Raw genomic sequence first — 19,126 nt, forward strand, 5'->3', positions numbered from 1 at the left:
AGCTGTCAGCATAGAGCCCGCCTCGGGGCTGGAACTCACAAACCCCGAGATCATGACCGGAGCTGAAGTCTGACGCTTAGCTGACTGAGCCACCCAGGTGCCCCTTGTTTTCTAAATATTAAGCTGATATTAGTGTGACATCCTAAGTCAAATAAGACCGGAATGTTATGGGATAAGAAGGGGTCGACAAGCTTTTCCTATAGAAAGCCAGAGAGTAAATATTTTAGGCTTCATGGGTCACATCATCTCTGTAATACTTGGCGGTGCAGTTGAAGCGTGAAAGCCAGTGGAGACAACACGCGGGTGGGTGGGTGTGGCTGTATTCTAGTACAGCTTTCATTTATGGACACTGAAATGTGAATTACACGGAATTTTCATGTATCACAAAATAGTCTTCTTCTGATCTTTTCAACCATTTGAAGGTGTAAAATGTGTTCTTTGCTCGTGGGCTTGTACGAAACGTGAGCTATATAGCGTGATTGGCTGACCCCTGGGAAAAAGACCTGTGTGGCATTAATGCTTATGGCTATTTAGGGATATTTAGGGATACGTCACATTATTGATTGGAGTTGGAGAATGAAGGTATTAATATCAATATCACTGAAGTATCAGATTGGTGATTTGCTGTGTTTTCAGCACCTTGATTTTCTGCCACGTGTAGCCCAAATCTGCAAAAAAACCTGCCTGGTTCGCTTCGTTTCTAGCTCTATGTGCCAAGCATGAGATTGTTTATCTATTTACTTGTTTTGGATGGCTAAGTCTTCTGTACCTTATTTCTCTCCCTACCCTTGTTCCCACTAGAAGCGAATCTTTGGGAGCTGTTCTCAGATCTTCTCTGAGAGTTAGGAGAAAGATAGGGCCATGGTGGCCCAGAGAGTGGAGGAAGGACAAAGTCAGTCAGAGAGGCTGGGTTGATTTGCTTATGCAAGATTGGAGGGTCGGAGAAAGTCGGGGATGTCATAAAGGCTGAGACGGTGGCGTCAGTTTAGGATTGGAGAAGCTGTGTAGAGGCAAATTGATGGAAGAAGGAAAGGGATTTGAGTAATGTTGTGTATTATTGACTGGTTCCCTTCTGACGTTTTCGAGAAACATAAGTAAATAGTAGAGTTCTCTTTGAAAGTTTACTTTTTGGCTTCTGGGCTATGTGTCTTCGTAAAGATTCCACACAGAGACTCGGCCACGCGAGGCCCCGGGATTTATTAGTTATATAGCTGTCTAAGATTTCATAAAACGAAATAACATCACATGCACAAAGCAACATATTTTATTTTTACTTACTCTTTCCTAGGTATCTTGGAATTACTAAATATTTCATGGACTTTGACAAGAGTGCACAACACTCACAGGGGCTATAGTTGCCGAAAAATAGGTTAATTAGAATTTTAGCTTTGGGCTTTGATGGCAACGATTGTTCACTGCTTTTGCTTCTTCTCAGAAGGTTTGAGCCTTTGTTTTGGTTCACAGGTAGTGACCTGAGTTGGATTCCTCATCTGAGGACTGTGTTCTCTAATGGACTTAAGAACAGCATTAAGAAAATAATTAATTTTAAAAGGTAATTGCCACTTCTTTATAAATTAGGAAATACCTATGTGCAGAAACTCAGAAGAATTATGACACACGATTCCTATCCAGTGAAGGCTAACTGTCACTTAGTTCAGATAACATGAAAAGTCAGAAAATAGAGTTGTCGAGAATGAGGGAAAATAGCATCCTCGTCATAAATATAAATATCTGCAGAAATACAAGGTATCGTAAATTGTTCAGAGCAGCTGTCAAAACCTCCATTAGAAACTTTATTTGAAACACAGAAAAACAATAAAAAATCTGTGGAATTAATGAACGAACGCAGTAGCCTCTTTTCATTCCGTCTTGGGCCTGAAGCCATGGTTTAGGATTCACCCAGAAAATACAGTGGCTTTTGCTAAGAGATGGGTTTATTCTCTATCATGTTCCTCACTGTGACTGACACCCTCCACATGCTTGGGAAATCTGAAAGGATCGTAGCACAGAAATAACTCTTCAGAATGCAATTAAATTTTTAAAATAATTTAATAACTCAAGGACAACATCCAAGAGAATGAAGTTGATTTGCTCAGTTCTTTCAAATCTCGGGCAGCAATCAAATTATCACCCGGATCCTCACCAATAAGAGCAAAGAATGGTTCTGAATAATCAGATACTTGCAAATACAGACCCCCTTCGCAACACCTCTCTGTTCATTGCTCGTATCTCGGATGTGAAATAATTTTGATCAAGGTATTCTATAATCAGACTGCCATACCTGGTTTGCTCGCCTATATCCTGGCTGATATCATCGTAGGTACGGTTGTCTGTAACAGTAGAACTAAGCTTATGTGTAGCTCAGATAAACAGCGCCAAGGAGTGCAGTATATTCTGTTATTTACTCTCTGAGTGTGCTGAGATCTCAATTACAAATTTTGTGAGCCAAATTTATCTTCTTCAGTTCCTATAATGAAAGCTTCATGTATACCACTGAAGGGTAGAAATGCTCTCAATGAGTCTTTCATGTTCCATTTGCATTTAAATCACATGATGAGCAAAATTTTATTCTAGTCTGAGGGTCTCCCTTAAGTGCATTTCCTCTTGCTCCTCAGAGACCACTCCTGGACCAATAATCTCCATATGTAGACCCAAGACTGAGTCACTCAGGGCAGAGGTAGAGACCCCATTCCCCTCATGTGACTGGATCTCTAATCATTCTTGGTACCAACAGACTTGGTGGCTCATGTGTGGGGGTTTCCCTGAATCGTCACTGTTTGTTAGGATGGACTTGTGTTTAGTTCCCTTGCATACCCATTGCGTTCTTTCCTGAGACTGAATTCAGACCCTGCTTGGTGAGGCCCTGAAGCCTTATGAGACGATGGTAGAGCCCATCTCTCAATACTGAAAAGAATACATTGACCTCAAATCCGATACCCGTTGGAAATGTCTTTCAAAAGCAAAAGAAAGACATCTTCACACAGGCAAAAGCTGACAGAATCCATCACTAGCAGAACAATATAAAAAAATGTTAAATGTAATTTTTTAGGAAGAAGAATAAATATGGAGATATGGGTCAATACAGAGAAATGAGAAGCATCAGAAATAGTAAATACATGGGTAAATACATCAGATATTTTCTCATTATTTAAATCTCTTTAAAATATAATTGAATGTTTAAAAGAAATTTTTTTAAACGTTTATTTATGTTTGAAGGTGAGAGAGAGACAGAATGTGAATGAGGGAGAGGCAGAGAGAGAGGGAGACACAGAATTTGAAGCAGGCTCTAGGCTCTGAGCTGTCAGCACAGCTGATGTGGGGCTCGAACCCACGAGCCTTGAGATCATAACCTGAGCTGAAGTTGGATGCCCAACCGATTGATCCATCCAGGCACCCTGAAAATGTACTTGAATGTTTAAACAGAATAATAACTATGTACATAACGGTAAAAAGTTTGACACCGCTGGCATAAGGACCATAATGGAATAAAAGGGAGTCTATTATTTTAAAGTTTTATACCAAAATATGACTTAGTATAATATCCCTTTAAAGTAAGCTGCGATAAGTTAAAAGTGTATTCTGTAAACTCCATTACCACCACTGTAATAACAATATATTTATGACCAGTAAGTCAATAAAGAATAAAATAAAATCATAAAACCAATCAGTTTTTAAAAGGGGAGAGCCAAGAACAATTGGAACAAATATAAAACCGAGAGCAAGATGACAGACTTAAACCCAAGGATACCGATACTCACGTTAAATAACAGTGGTCTAAACACCACATAGAGGGCCGGGTTGAATACAAAAACAAGTCCCAGATATGCTGCCTGCAAGAAATATACTGTGATTATGAGGATGGAAATAGATTAAAAATAAAAGGATGCAAAACAATATATTATACTAGTACCAGTCAAAGGAAACCTGGGATAACTATGTTATTACCAAAGTAGATTTCAGAACAGAGTATTACCAAGAACAAAGAAGATCATTTCATAATAAGAAAGGAACCAATTTATCAAGAGGACATAATGTCCAAAATGTATATACTCATTGACAGCACTTCAGAATACATGAAGAAAAAACGATAGAACTACAAGGAAAAATGGACAGATCCATAACTACAGTCAGAGATTTCAACACGCACTTCTCAATAATTGATAGAACAAATAGAAAATCAATAAGGACACAGGAGGCTTGAATAACACTATCATCAACCAACCCAGTCTAATTGATATTTGTAGAACTCCACCCAATAATGACGCTATATTCATTATTTTTGAGTGCGCACGGAGCACTTACCGAGAGAGACCCTATTCTGGGCCATAAAACGAGTCTCAATAAATTGAAAAGGATATACGTAATGTAAGTAATACAAAGTAGGTTCTCTGATCACAATGAAAGTAAATTAGAAACCAGCGGTCTCTGGAAAACTCTCAAATATTTGGAAACCAAATAATGCACTTCTAAATAACCCACAAGTCAAAGAAGAAATCAGAAGTGAAATCAGAAAGCATGTTGACCTGAAAAAAACCTGAAAACACAGCATGTCCATATTTGTGAAATACCAGGTAGCTCTTTGGCAAAACCCAAAGCACTGAACATGTATATGAGAAAAGATGAAATGTCTCAAATCAATAACCTCAGCTTCCAATTTAAGAGAGGAAAGAAAGGAGAACCATTACACATGTGTTAGGACGGCTGCATTTAGAAAGATGGACACTAGTGGGGCACTTGGGCTGTCAGTTAAGCACCCTACTCTTGATCGTGGCTCAGGCCATGATCTCATAGATCATGAGTTCAAGCCTCGTATCAGAGTTCAAGCCCTGCATCAATGGCTCGGTGCTGATGGTGTGGAGCCTGCTTGGGATTCTGTCTCTCCTCCTCTCTGCTCCTCTTCCACTTGTGTGAACATGCACGCTCTCTCTCTTTCTCAAAAAAAAAAAAAAAAAAAAGAAAAAGAAAAAGAAAAAAGACTGACACCATCAAGCTCGTGAGGATATGATGAAACTGGAACAGTCATAAACCTCTGGTGAAAATATAAAATGGTACAATCGCTTTGGTAATTTCTTAAAACTTTTAAACATAGGCTCATAAGATGACCCAAGGATTCTACTCCAAGAAAGAAATAAGCGTATACTCATACAAATATTTATACTGGAATATTCACAGCAGCTTTATTTGTAAACAACCCCAAAGGTCATAAGCCAGGCAATGGATACATGAGTCGTGGTATATTCATATTATGGAGTATTACTCAGCAATAAGGAATGGTGAATTACTGATATACTCAACAACATAGATGAATGTCAAAATAAACAGGCTGAGTGGAAAGCTCCAGGCAAGAGTCCATACTGTATCATTCATATAAAATTTATATTTATATAACATTTATAGAAATCTTATATATACACATACATATGTACATACATGCATACACATATATAAAATATATAAAAAGTATACATTTATATAAAATTCTAGAAATAGCAAACTCACCTGTAGTGACAGCTGGTGAACAGTTCTGTGAGGACAGGAGGAAAGGGGCGAGAAGGAAGGGATTACCAAGGGGCATAAGAGGCTTTGGGGTGATGGATATATGTACTATCTTGATTACAGTGCTGGCTTCGTGGTTGAACATGTACATTAAAACATATACAATTTCATTTCTCTGTTTACGGTTTATTGTTTGTCATTTGTACTTAAACTCTCAGAAAAAAAATTCTACCCCTTCAGCCTTCCTAATATATCTGTTGTGACCCCCCCCCCACCATTTACGAAAAACTTAGAGAGTAATACGCTCAGTGTCGGTAGCAGGAAACTGAAATTTCCAAGCAGGTTCAGCTTTCAGTGAGCTCCAGTCTTGGAAAATCACAAAGAAGCAACTTTTACCTGGGGTTTAGTGATCTATACGATATTGATTTTCACAGCATCGTCTCCTCTGAGAGTGATTATTTGTAATCTGAAGTATTTATTATGTTTCAGAGGGATACTATCTAAACATAAATAGGAACTTGACCCTACTTGTAATTTGGGGTGCAGCTTACACAGTCTAGGTGAGACTTGTGTCTGGGTCTGCTACAGGAGCTGGAGGTTCTCAGTTGGAGTCTTGAGGAACAGAGGGTGCACATAACCAGGAAGTGGGGGGGAGGAGACTGGAACCCGAGATGGTGTCTCCTCGTCCCCAAGGCTATAATTTCGAAGACGCTGGTGTCCCTCAGTAGAGCATGAGACACTCACCTGGCGCAAAAGTTGAGCAAGCTGGAGGTCAGCCCTGGGCTACCCATGAAGACAAAAATAAGACACGACATGTATGAGTTGCGATACTATCTCGAGCTCTGCTCTGCCCTTTCAAGAGTTAAAACCAAGATGGCTCTAGCTCTACTTCCGCCTTCCAAATCTTGAGCCAAGTGTCTCTTGTGGGCCAGGAAGGGAATTCTAGAACATGTAGTTCGGTTTAGCTGTACCGACGCAATCCAAATCTTCCTCTCTCTCCCTCTCTCTCTCTCTCACACACACCCGGACATGTATGAACATGTATTTGTGTGTGTGTGTGTGTGTGTGTGTGTGTGTGTGTGTGCATATACATACATGTATGTGTGTGAGTGTATGATTTAGATTGAGTCAGTATGGTTGAACGCAACGACATGTCCCAGAATTCCCTTCCTGGTCCCCGAGAGACCGTTTTGTGTGTAGGTTCACAAAGACGTGAGTCAGAAATGTGATGATACATTTAAGACTTTGGGAGAAGCTCTTCAATGAGGAAGAGCGCATGCGGTATGCCAGGCTCTGTGCTGATTGCTTTACGTGCATCATCCAGAATCCTCTGTCCTTGGTAATTCTGTGCGTCTACGTTATCGTCACCCTTTCGAGAGAATGAGAGCAGAGAGGCCAAGTGACTTGTCCAAGGTTAGATGTTAGGAGGAGGCACAGAAGGCCTTCCAACCCAAGGCCTGCGGTCTTCGCATATGCTCTGCACCTACGCGGCAATTCAGTGAGATGAAAACAAAAAACAAAACTAAAAAATATAAATAGTAAATCACCAGAACATTTTTAAGATAACCAATTACAGAACCTTTAAAACATGGCACTGTTAAACAAATTGAAAATCCTCCGAGATAAATAACCGCTCAAATCGCATTCTAAAGATTGTAATCTCATCTGTGTTAGGACCCTCTTTAATTTGCGCTGAGTACACACACTCCTAAAATATACGCCAACAACATGTGAATGTTTACTGACTTCAATTTAAAAGGGAAAAAAAAAGAGGAATCAGAATAGCCGCGTGTTTCAGGGAACAGGCTGGTGGGCGAGGGTGGGAATGTGACAGAGGAGGGGGAAAAGCTGGAGCCAGAGACCGAGAGACCCTGAGCGGGAAAACTAGAGAAGCCTGAATCTGAGGCAGAGATATGCAAATGTGGCCGGGTCTGTAATGAAAAATCTCCTTTATTAAACTGTGCTTTATCTGGGAACAGTCTTCCTTTTAGGAACATATCCAAGCAGAGATAAAGGCATCTTACTATACTCATTAAACTGTGCATGGCTTGATGCAATCAGACTTGTATAATTTGCATATGGAGTAGTTTAATCTAGCTCATCCTGTCTTGCATCTATTGTTAATCATGCCGAGGCTTCCCTCCCTCCTTTCCCCCTCCTTCTCCACTAACCCTTTGATTTAAGCAGATAAATGAATAGACATAAGGACGTCAACATCTTTGTCAGTGATCATCCGCCTTGTACGTTCCGAATATCCCTTGGTTTGCTGATTAAGTCTTGGTTGGCATTCCATATGTTTTCGATAGTGTCCGTCTTGGCTAATTTAGAACAAGCCATATAGAGCCCATCAAGGTGACAGAAAAACATTAATATCATCCATTGTGCGCCCATGTCTCTGTTGGTCTTTTGCCATAAATAATACGAGGGGTGTTCCCGCTCTGTTTATTGGATGGCACCTGCCTTCCGCAAAGGGCCTTTGAGCCAGTGCATGAGGTTTGTGTAAAGATGCTTTGAAGAATATACGAAAACTTTGTAATTACTTCTTGGCAGTAAGTAATCTGCAGTTATGGAGATGGGTGCAATTTGATATTCCACGTGTTGGTGTTTGGTGAGGATGAGAATTTTTCGGAGTCTTTGCTTGGGTCAGTTGTATTGCTTCCCATTAGTTGTATTAAGGGGATGAAGCATGGAAAGCGGGGAAAAGGAAGCAATGTAAGGTTTCCTTTATCTCCTCTGGACTTCGACTCAACCCCAAATCTTAGAGATCTTCTCCATCCGTCTCTCCACCTTACCTCCCCGTGCTGGAGGTAGGGGAGGAATATGGGAAAGACGATGTTGGGAAATTTTCTCAGGAATGAGCTGCAGCCACAGAGCAGTGGTGGAGACCAGCAAACACGTCTATGAGAAAGCCTTCCTCCCACCATCCCCTCCCTGGGATAAGATTGTGTCATTGCTTGAAAGTGAAGAACCTGTCCCCAGGAGATAGAGAAGGAAGGATGTCAATGTGCTCCCAGGACAGGACCCTGAAAAATTTAGAAGTGTGAGGTGAATAACATTTAAACATTTTAATCAAATCCATGCAGAGCTCATTGGTTGGCTTGCACCCACTACAAGTTCAGGTTGAAGACACACTCGTATCGTAGATTTGAGGGCAAGAGAGTGTGGGAAACAGGGGGAAAGCAACCCCCCTCCTGTCGGACAGGCACAGCCTTCTTGAGGGCAGGTGACTAGCCTGGATTTAGAAGAGGTGGGAAAGCAGTAAGAAAAAAGCAGTTCCGGGGCTTGGGGAGACGGTTATCTTGGAGAAGCCGATGGTACTCGGGGCAACAGAAACATGTTAGGGCATCCAGTAGAGCTGAGAGAGCAGGGAAGAAAGCAAGACTGATTAGGGGAAGGAGCGAGTTCTAACAAGGGAGATGACAAAGATGATCTTTTTCTTGGGAAGTGAGAGTACATGTTCCCACTTCTAGAGTGTTCACTGATTCACCAACATTCACTTTCCTCATTCCACTCTGGGTCTTTAGGACATAGCCCTAATATAGGATACATTTGGAGTTTGAACTCAAATACACACGGGTATCCAAATCTTGTCCTCCATATCCAGCCAGATAGGAAATAACAACACGCATGTCCATGAATTATTTCGTTTACTCTTCCCCACAGAGAGGGAGTTATTCCTATTATCATCATCCCTGTTTTTACATATGATGTGGCAGGCTTGGGAAGGTACCTCAGGTCCCTTGCTCAAGATTGCTCAGAAGTTTGTTGGTTTGGGCTTTCTGGCATCTATTCTGACACTATTCCTCCACTTCGGTTAGCACCCGACTTCCTTCAGGGAGGACTGCTTCCTGTAGTTGGTGGAGGAGAGCAATTCTCCGCGCCTGTCTCTTATGCCTCCCTCTCTCTTGCCACCTCTGACCATAGAAACCAGGCGAGGGGGGGGGGCAGGCAAGTCCTTTGCTTGTGTCTTTCTGGGACACCCGTGGCAGGCATGCAACTCACGTTCATCCTACCAAGCCTGGGCACACGATGCAAAACAAGTCGGGAGGAGGCATTCGTGCAGCAGTGGTCAGCCTGGTTTGCGGTCCAAGCTGTCCAGATGCTGGATTTCCTTGGTTTCTGCCTGCTTTCCCACCCTGGTCAGCGTGGCTTGCTTCGACTCTAGGCACCCCAGATATCCTTAAAATAATGGCACCTTTGCCAACAGAGCCAGAGGACAGCGGTTACCTTGATCCTCAAGTTCAGCGCCTCACTTCATTCTCCCCCCATTGAGAGGTCCTCATTCTTGTGTTCTGATTTGGTGACGGCAGTTGCTCATTTCTCGGCTGTACCCGTATACATCCTACCCATTTGTCAAGTTTCAGCTCAGACCCTCTCCTGATGCCTTTCCTAACAACTCTGGTCCTGGCAGACTTTCTGTTACTTTCACCTAGGGTCCCCCAGCTGTGGTTCACACTGCTGAACATTAGCACTGCTTCTCACACTCTCTAATGCACCCATTCTAAACTCATGGATGCATTTATGTATTCCACAATATTTATTATGGGACGGAACTCTACTAGGAGCTAATGACAAAGTGGGAATATACACTTTAATCCTATGATGTGTGCTTCCAAAGAGAAGTAAGGGTTCTATGAGGAAGTATGATGGGAAGTCTAACCTCACCCTGGGCCAAGGAGAGGTCCAGCAGTGTATGAAATTTTTAAAATGTCATACAGAATGGTATACACATGCAAATTTTTCCACAGCAGGCCTGTGGAACTATCATCAGATTCTCAATCAAATAGGTCCATGGCCCCCAAAATATTAAGAATCCAAACTCCAAGCTTCTATGATTGTCTCTCCAATGAGTGAAATCTCTTTGGGTTGGGGAACTGTCTTACAATCCTCTTTTGTTGCCCAGGTGACCTACCCCAGCAGTGCTAAGCATAGAGTAGATTCTCGATATTATTGATTACCGAGAGACTCGAATAAATAAAAAGCATTGCTTCAAAATGTAGGTCAAGAGTCTGCTTCCAGTCATGTTTTTTTTTTTTTTAATTCAAATTGAATCATCATGTATGTTGTTCGATTCATGTACTTCAGAGCTGTATTGGCTGAGATAAAAACCTGGCAGTGAGGAACGAGATCATTTTTAACTTCCTGATTGTGATGTTAGTCCGAAAGCTGTACTTTTCAGTGCCTGCTGACCCTGTTTTTTAGATGCCAGGCTGTTGCCCTACATTTTCTGTGATCTTCTGGGCTGCGTCTAGGGCGGGAGTGCTTTAATTTCATCTTTGCCTCAATAGGTAACTAGCCCTGTTTCCCCTATTTGCTATCAAGCTGAGAAGAATACAAAATGCCTTTCTCATTCATAATGATCACTATCAGACTTCTGGGAGATCTGATTGCACAACTGGGTCCTCTGGCCAGACAAGGAATCTGGAAATTAGCTTTTTATAGTTTCGAGAAGCCTTGGAATGAAAGAAGATGTTAGCAGAACAAGTGGCAACCAGGTCAGAATCAATATTTATTGGCTTATTAAAGGAAGGGGGTTGTTGGGAGCAAGTGTGTCCCTCCACATGTGGGGGCTGGGGAATAGGAGTCTCTATGGGCCAACTGCTGCCTGCCTCTGAATACCAACTGTCAGGGTCAAGTGTTCTCATTTTTCTTATATTTACAATCTCTGAAGTTTCTCATTTAACATGCCACAGGGCACACGTGTTAGCCATTCAGGTATTAATGCAGCAATTATTAGACCAGAAGCGATTCCTAGCGTCTGATTTATCTCTCTCTTTACCCCATCCTTTCCCCATATGCTTGTTTTGTCTCCCTTTCGGCATGTGATCTCTGTGGGGGATATTCTAGTAGGATTTCAATCTTCAAAGACAGTCCGTCTCTGTGTTCCGGAAGTCATGGCCGTGCTCTGGAATCCGTCTCTCGCTTGATGAAGGCACAGAGATGCATAGGCACCGAGCATTCTGAGGAGAGTGATTTCCCCCGGAATGTGAGGAGGCCGGGGCGGTGTTCTTCCCCCAACCTCGCCTCTCCTTTTGTGTTTTCTTCCATTGCCGATAAAAATCTCCTCCATTATTGCTGATACTAGAAATTTCTCCTAGAAGATGGCTTCCTTTGGGTCAAAGTGTTCTCTAGGAGGGAGAAGGATTATATACTAAACCGTATGTGAGTCTCAGCACACCTGATTAATTCATGAAATTCCAACATTGAACACAATTTCATTGAGCAGCTAGTCTATACTTGACTCTGTGCTGTGTGCTTTATATAGGTCAATGCATATCATTTCCTCAAAAACCTTCCGTAGGAGGCTCCCTCATGACACCAATTATAATTTTGAGTTGGCTCAAAAGCTTTCCTGGTGCAACATGTGTACGTGTACATGTAAGTGTAATTTTATATGAATAAAAGTAATAACAATTAAAAACTATTTTTTTCTGAAGGTTATTTAGTTGATATGCAACATGACCAGAATTTGAATCAGTCCAATCTGGCTTCAAATTTAAGGTCTTTCCATTATACAAAGTGAAATTAAACCCAAGTCACTGTATGTATGTGTGTGTGTGTGTGTGTGTGTGTGTGTGTGTGTATAAAATACTTCATTAAAAATATATTAGTTCTGGCACACCTGAGTGGCTTAGTCAGTTGAGCGTCCAGCTTTGGCTCCAGTCATGATCTCGTGGTTCCGTGAGTTTGAACCCTGTGTCCAGCTCTGTGCTGGTAGCTCAGAGCCTGAAGCCTGCTTCGGATTTTGTGTCTCATCTCTCTCTGCCCCTCCCTACTCGTGCTCTCTCTCTCTCTCTCTCTCTCTCAAAAATAAATAAATATTAAAAAAATTTAAAATTCTGAATATATGTATATATATATATGTGTATATGTATATATATGTGTGTGTGTATATATATATATATATATATATATATATATATATACTTCTTCACATATCTGTCTCTCCCTAATTTATATTGGGGAAGATCATCATAAACTATAACACCTAAATATTATTGGGGACTAAGAGATGGAGAGAGTCAGTCATGTAGTGATATGAAATGGCTACTATGTGCTAGGAGCTTTTCTAGTTTCTGGGGAGATCACCGTCAACAAAACGAAGCTTCCAAATCTCTGGGGAAGCTCATGTTCTAGTGGGGGGTAGATCGCAAAAAAATATACATGCGTGTAAAATATAGTATGGTAGAAGGTTACCTGGGCTATGGAAGACACACATCATGGGTGAGCAATGGTGGAAGGAGGATGGGTGAAATATAATTAGGAATTTTAAGTTGGAGGCCACGTGGAAAGCTACCTACTGTGATTTTCGGAAAGACTAAGAAGAATGGAAGAGAGTAAGTACAGGAAGGTCTTTTAAAGGTTCTGCATTAAAGGAGAGAAAGAAATAGTACACAGAGAGAAAAGTGTTCTTTTTAAAAATTTTTTCCCAGTATGGTAAATATAGTAGGTTTGTGTGCTAATAACAGTGAATCAGGAAAGAGTGGGGGGGGGGATTAGAAGAAGCAAATGAGAGATGCGGAAGTTACTAGAGATATGTCTCTGGGTAGCTATGAAGGGTTAGGATCTAGTGGGGGAAATGGAAGGATTTATCTTAGCTCAGAGCCCTTCATCACCCACGATACAAGCGAAAGAGACGGAAGTCATGGGCACCACTGTGGGTAACGAGGGAAGTTCAGTGGTAGAAGCACGTTCAAGTCCTCAGTGAACGGCTTCCATTTTCCATGGGCGCAAGAAGCTAAGCTATCAGATGAGAGTGGTTATAGAAGGGAAGTGTCCGCGACAGGAGGAGGTGTGAAATTACCACCTAAGGAGCAGGAAGTCCATGGTCTAAGGACATATAGAATGACTCTTAGGCAGGCTCTGGAGATTTGAGATTAGTGATCATGAATTTTAAGTGAAAATAACAAGTTAAAGATTAATGTAAAAAACTCGTGACAGGGCGCCTGGGTGGCTCAGTCAGTTAAACATCCAACTTTGGCTCAGGTCATGAGATTGTGGTTCATGGGTTTGAGCCCCATGTGGGGCTCTCCGCTGTCAGCACAGAGCCTGCTTCAGATCTGCTGGCTCCCTCTCTCTTTCTCTGGCCCTCCCTTGAGGTGCACGTGCACTTCCTTTCCCTCACTCTCTCTCTCTCTCTCTCTCTCTCTCTCAAAAATAAATAAACATTTATGGGGCATCTGGATGGGTCAGTTGGTTGGGCATCTGACTTTGGCTCAGGTCATGATCTCAAGGTTCACGAGTTCGAACCCCACGTCGGGTTTGCTGCTGTCAGTGCGGAGCCTGTTTTGGATCCTCTGTCCCCTCTCTCCCTGGCCTTCCCTTGCTGGCGCTCTCTATCTCAAAATGAACATTAAAAAGTAATAAATAAATAAATAAATAAATACTTAAAAAAAGAGAAAATATTAAAAAAAAAAAACCCAAACGTTATATGGCGAATCCACTCTGCCCCAAACCCATTCCCACACTCAAGGTCTTGGAAAATTGGAGGGGAGTGAACAAGTGAGAAAGAAGTGATGGACCAAAATCAGGATTTGCTCACATTGAAACTACCCACATTCACATGTGTAAGCACCATGAAAACACTCACCATTAAGAATCTTAGTTTTTTCTTTACCACAGTCACCTACTTAGTTGATGACTCCTTTGTGAGTGGGACTCCAGAAGCCCCTGTTATCACTCTGGCCAACTGGTTACTCTGGCAACTGGTCAGCTGCCATCTTTGAGACTTCTTATATGAGTATCTTAGAAGGCTAAGAGCAACATTGAATGTTAAAAGCAGATGTCTGGTCTCATCTTGCCGGTAAGACGACAGAAACGCAGAGAAGAAAAGTGATTTGCATGAAGTCATCTAATTTGGGACAGAAGTAGAACCAGTAGCCGGATTTGCAACTCCTTCCCACTGCTCCTTCTGGCACACCTCTCAGTTGGTTCTGGGGACACAACCTCTTTCAACCGGGAAGTGAAAGGTGGCTCTTGTGCTGAATTTTACAATGTCATTTCATGCCAGATACATAAACCACACTGATATGAAATTAATTTCATTTGCTTACTGGCACTCTAACAACGAGTGATTTAAATAATGACACCTTGAGAGAACTAGTTGCGATGTGAGATTTTTAAGATTTCATCACTAATCAGGACAATCAGGACAGCAGTGAGAACTTTCAAATTGGCAATCACAATTGGACCCCTTCTCCTCCTTTACGTGACATTCCGTGTTACAAGGCTTCATCCTAAAATTAAGAATTGTACTTCTGAGATGTCCAGTGCCCGCTCATGTCAGACTGGCAGTGTGAATTCTAGACCTTCCATTAGACCAATTATCGTTAAATGTGAAAAGCAGTACAAGAGCATACAGTCCACTATCTAACAACTTTAATTTCCCAGCAGTCGTGGAGCTTACCAGTAATCGTGGTAGTTACCTGGGAGGGAACAGTATGATGAAGAAACAATGATGGGGGCAAGTCATAAAAAGACTTGTGTTTAGTTTCCCATAATTAATTACGTAGTTAACTTTTGTCATTGCTGTGAAGGAATTAACATTTTCTGAGGTGTACTTCTTTCTTTAGGATATAGCGTAATTGATTACTTTCTTTGACAAGTTGGGATGTGTACGGGCTGGAGCACAGAAGATGGGGCAACGGGTTGGTCCCTGAAGGTGATGACCGATGATCCGATGGACTTGACTACACCAGCGATCACTGAAGTGAGCACGCACCGGTGGACTTCAATGCAAAGTTTCCAGGGAATCACAGCTTAGAAGTTTAAGCAGAATGAATGAGTGTGATTTTATTCACTAGTGTAGACATTTGAAACAATGATGGTGATTCTCAAGTGAGTCTGGTTGTGAATCAATCTCAACCTGGAGAAGGAGTACCCACACTATTATGTTGCCACAGCATGTGTATCAGGGACATCTTTGTTAAAGCAAAGGTCTATTTCCAGTGTCCCCAAGAACCTGTAGTTCTTATAGTTAGAGACCTCTACAGATAACAAGATGTCTGTACGTGCATGTATATGTGCATGTTGGTTGGTTTGTGGGGAGTGATTGGGATGGAATTACAACATCATAGAAAGAAATGCAACATTATAGATTTTGAGACAGAAGTTGAAGTGTGGTTGTTCCCCCACTCAAATCTCTGAGAGGGTTTTATCACGAAGGATCTCTGAAGTACCCGGAAGACATATCAGGGGGGCTCAGCCATGTCACCACAGACCTCTGCTTTTACTTCTTTTCTTTTTAATTTTTTTATGTTTATTTATTTTTGAAAGAGAGAGAGAGCAGGCGAGAGGGGCAGAGAGAGCTGGAGATACAGAATCCGAAGCAGGCTGTCAACACAGAGCCCAACCTGGGGCTCGAACTCATGAACCTCAAGATCATGACCTGAGGTGACATTGGAGGCTTAACCAGCTGAGCCGCCCAGGCACAACTCCTTCTTGCCTCGTACTGCACATCTAAAAGAATGGCCAGAAATAATGGCTGCTTTACACATGCTTACCATTTGAACACTCTCAGTATCCAAATCCACACTCCGAACCATGTCCTCTTTTCCATCTCTGAGTAAGACCTTTCCGTCGGCATTGCCATGCTCACCGTGGGTTCTCAGAAAGTCTTTGGATGTAGTGATGATGCTTGCTACAAATGGAAGACCACGCACTCTTAAATTTACCCGGCTCGGTCTGACATGATGAAGTAACTGACAAAGCATTTGATGTTCGACCATAGACGTTGTGCAGGGCAAGGGCTTTAGCTCTAACCTCTTTCAAGTACCTGGTACCTTGGGGTACCCTTAGGGAAGAGCATGTGCTCTTGGGTAACACGAGACAATCCAATATATTCTATAGCCAGTATCTTCTAAAATTCCTGATTTGCTTTGTTTTATTTTTTATATTTTTCAAGAGACAGCAAGTGAGCAGAAGGGCAGACAGGCTCCAGGCCCAGTGCAGGAGTCTGAGGCGGGCAGTATCTCCAGAGCCTGAGATCATGACCTGGGTCAAAACCAAGAGAGGGGCTTTTAACCGACTGAGCCACCTGGTCTGATTGGTTTTAATAGGAGGACTTGGCAAGGAGGAAGAGATCTTGTTCACGTAAGTGGTCATCTTTTTGCCTTGAGAAGAAATCATAAATAGAAATAACAAAGGTTACTAATTGGTGCCGACAAAAACTTCCTACTGTCTTAGAGATAAAGTGACTAGTTTTGATCTGTTTGGTTAGTCATTATAGTAACTGCTCAGAGGTCCAGGCCATGGGCCGCAGTGGCTGAAATGGTACCTTCCTTTGGTGAGGAAATGAACCATGGTATCTTGGAGAAGTGACTTTGCCAAAAAGAGAATTGAAGGGGTCCTTCTGAGATAGCAGTAAGACTGCCTGGTGTGTTCATTTGAATATAAAGGCATCAATTAATCGCTAATTAATTTTTTTAAACTTTTATTTTTTTCACTTTTTTTTGAGAGGGAGCGAGCCAGGGAGGGACAGAGAGAGAGAGAGAGGGAGAGAGAGAATCGTATGCAGGCCCCACGCTTGGTGCACAGCCCGCCTCGGGCTTGATCTGATGACCCTGAGATCAGGACCTGAGCTGAAATCAAGAGCCAGACGCTTAACCTAACTGTGTCACCCAGGCACCCCAATCACTCATTAATTTAGAAGACGTTCGTGAAGCCGTTGTCCTGGGTGTTAGGGATATTCAAAGGTAGCTACGGTAGACCTGTGTCTGCGAAGAGCCTACAGTCTGGAGAGGAAAGCAGGCATCCACAAATGATATTTTTATCATTTTAATACGTGGCAAAGATAACTGACACGAACGTGTAGACGGAAAGCAACGCAGACGCACTTCGCCAAGTTCCGAGTGCCTACAGGCACGTGTAGGACGTGGTCCTTCCGCTGCAGAACTTACAGTCCACTTGTGGCAATAAGTCGGCAGCTGGCAAGGCAGTAATTGCAGTGGGTTTTCATAAAAGAAAGATGTCTGTTCCAGCTGGGGTGATCGGAGAAGCCTTATCGCTGAGGAAGGAACTGAGTCTACTCCTAAAATCTGTCTCTCCGACAGATGAAGGGGGCAGCATAAGAGGCACCTCAAGCAGGTGAAAGAAACAGGAAACTAAAGGGCATGGTCTGGGCTCCTTGTCTATGACTCCCACAAGGAAGCACCCTGAAATGCTGGTGTGGGTGACTCTGAAAGGTTTCTAGTGTCGTGGTGGGTTCTTGAGACCCCTGAGAGGGAGCGGCACTTTCTCAAGTGTCCCCAGAGTTCCGTAAAAACCAGCCACATCTTTACAATGTGCCGAGGAAGGTCTGTTTACATGGGGGTGGGGGGACGAATGGAGGTAAGATGATGGATTGACTGGGGTCTGACGGAAGAGCCGTGGGTGACAGGACGTAAGGGAGGTGCTGTCCTCCTCTTTCTAGAGGCCACTCTGGGACTTCTCCTGGTTGATCGTGATAGGTCTGGCAGAAGTTGTTTTAATTTGGAGAAGGAATGGAACATTGTCTGTCCCAGTCCCCCACGAAGCTTCTGGAACACTCTGACTCGGCATCCCAAAATGGGTGCCGGTGTAGTTCAGGCCCTGTGAGCCTTTGTAGCAAGGAATATGAGCTGCTTGCTTAGCCAATAGCCCTCACCCAGCTTCCTTAGGACCTCAGGGACCGCCTTCAGTGTCATGGTGGGTTACATGGGACACTGGGAAGAAGTGAACATTTAGTCCAGCACATAGTTTTACTAGAACCAGCCAGATAGTGGGCATGACATCTTATTAGCTCCTTAGTTCTCTTTCTTCATTTGTAGCCTCGCTCCCTCACCCCTTCACCTGCCTCCACCATTTTCTCCTTACCACAGCACAGGTACAACCACAAAGTGAGCTCCAACCCCCCACCTCTAATAAAGTGAATGCTGTTGTCAGTTCAGATAAGGGCACCCACTGGACAGAATGGCAATATTTTCCATCCTGGCAAACGTGATCATAAGTTCAGTTTATTAATATTGCAACAGTCGCACTAAATGAGATCGCTTGGCTAACAAACCATTTATCAACAAAACGCTGCCACCTACTGAAGTTTTGCAAACAGCCCAGATGATTGGATAAGATCACAAATTCGCTCTGTCACAAGCTTATGGTCTTTTCTGAAATCATTCCGGAAAAGAATGATAACCAGCAAAACCAGACAAGACATCTCTTCTCTGCAGTCTGTTTAGAAAGTGTCAGTGTAAATCCTACAGAGTGGCATCCAAACAGAAAAAGGCACGGGGGCCCCTGATGTTCAGTTGATTATGGAATTTCCTAGTAGGGTTTGGGATGCTCCCAAACAACTGGTAGATAGGGCTGTGTCTATCGGGAGAATGTTCTTCACAAATGGATTTGCAACGCTGATGTTCAGTCTGCAGTGAAGGCACACAAAAACCACTCGGTTTTTATTTTTATTTTCCAGAAAATAAATATATTTGGTACCAAGAAACATCCCAATGGAACTTAGGATGATGAGAAAAGCTGTTTTCCTGTAAGAATACGTAACTCTGGAAATAGAGTTTCATTCAAGGCTCCTTAAACTATGGAAACCGCTTTAGAAAAGGATAATGAAGTTGTGTGGTGCTTATGAAGTTCAGACCGCTTTAGGAAGTAGAGTGAGAACTAA

The sequence above is a fragment of the Acinonyx jubatus genome, chromosome B2 (assembly GCF_027475565.1).
Source record: "Acinonyx jubatus isolate Ajub_Pintada_27869175 chromosome B2, VMU_Ajub_asm_v1.0, whole genome shotgun sequence".
NCBI lineage: Eukaryota > Metazoa > Chordata > Mammalia > Carnivora > Felidae > Acinonyx > Acinonyx jubatus.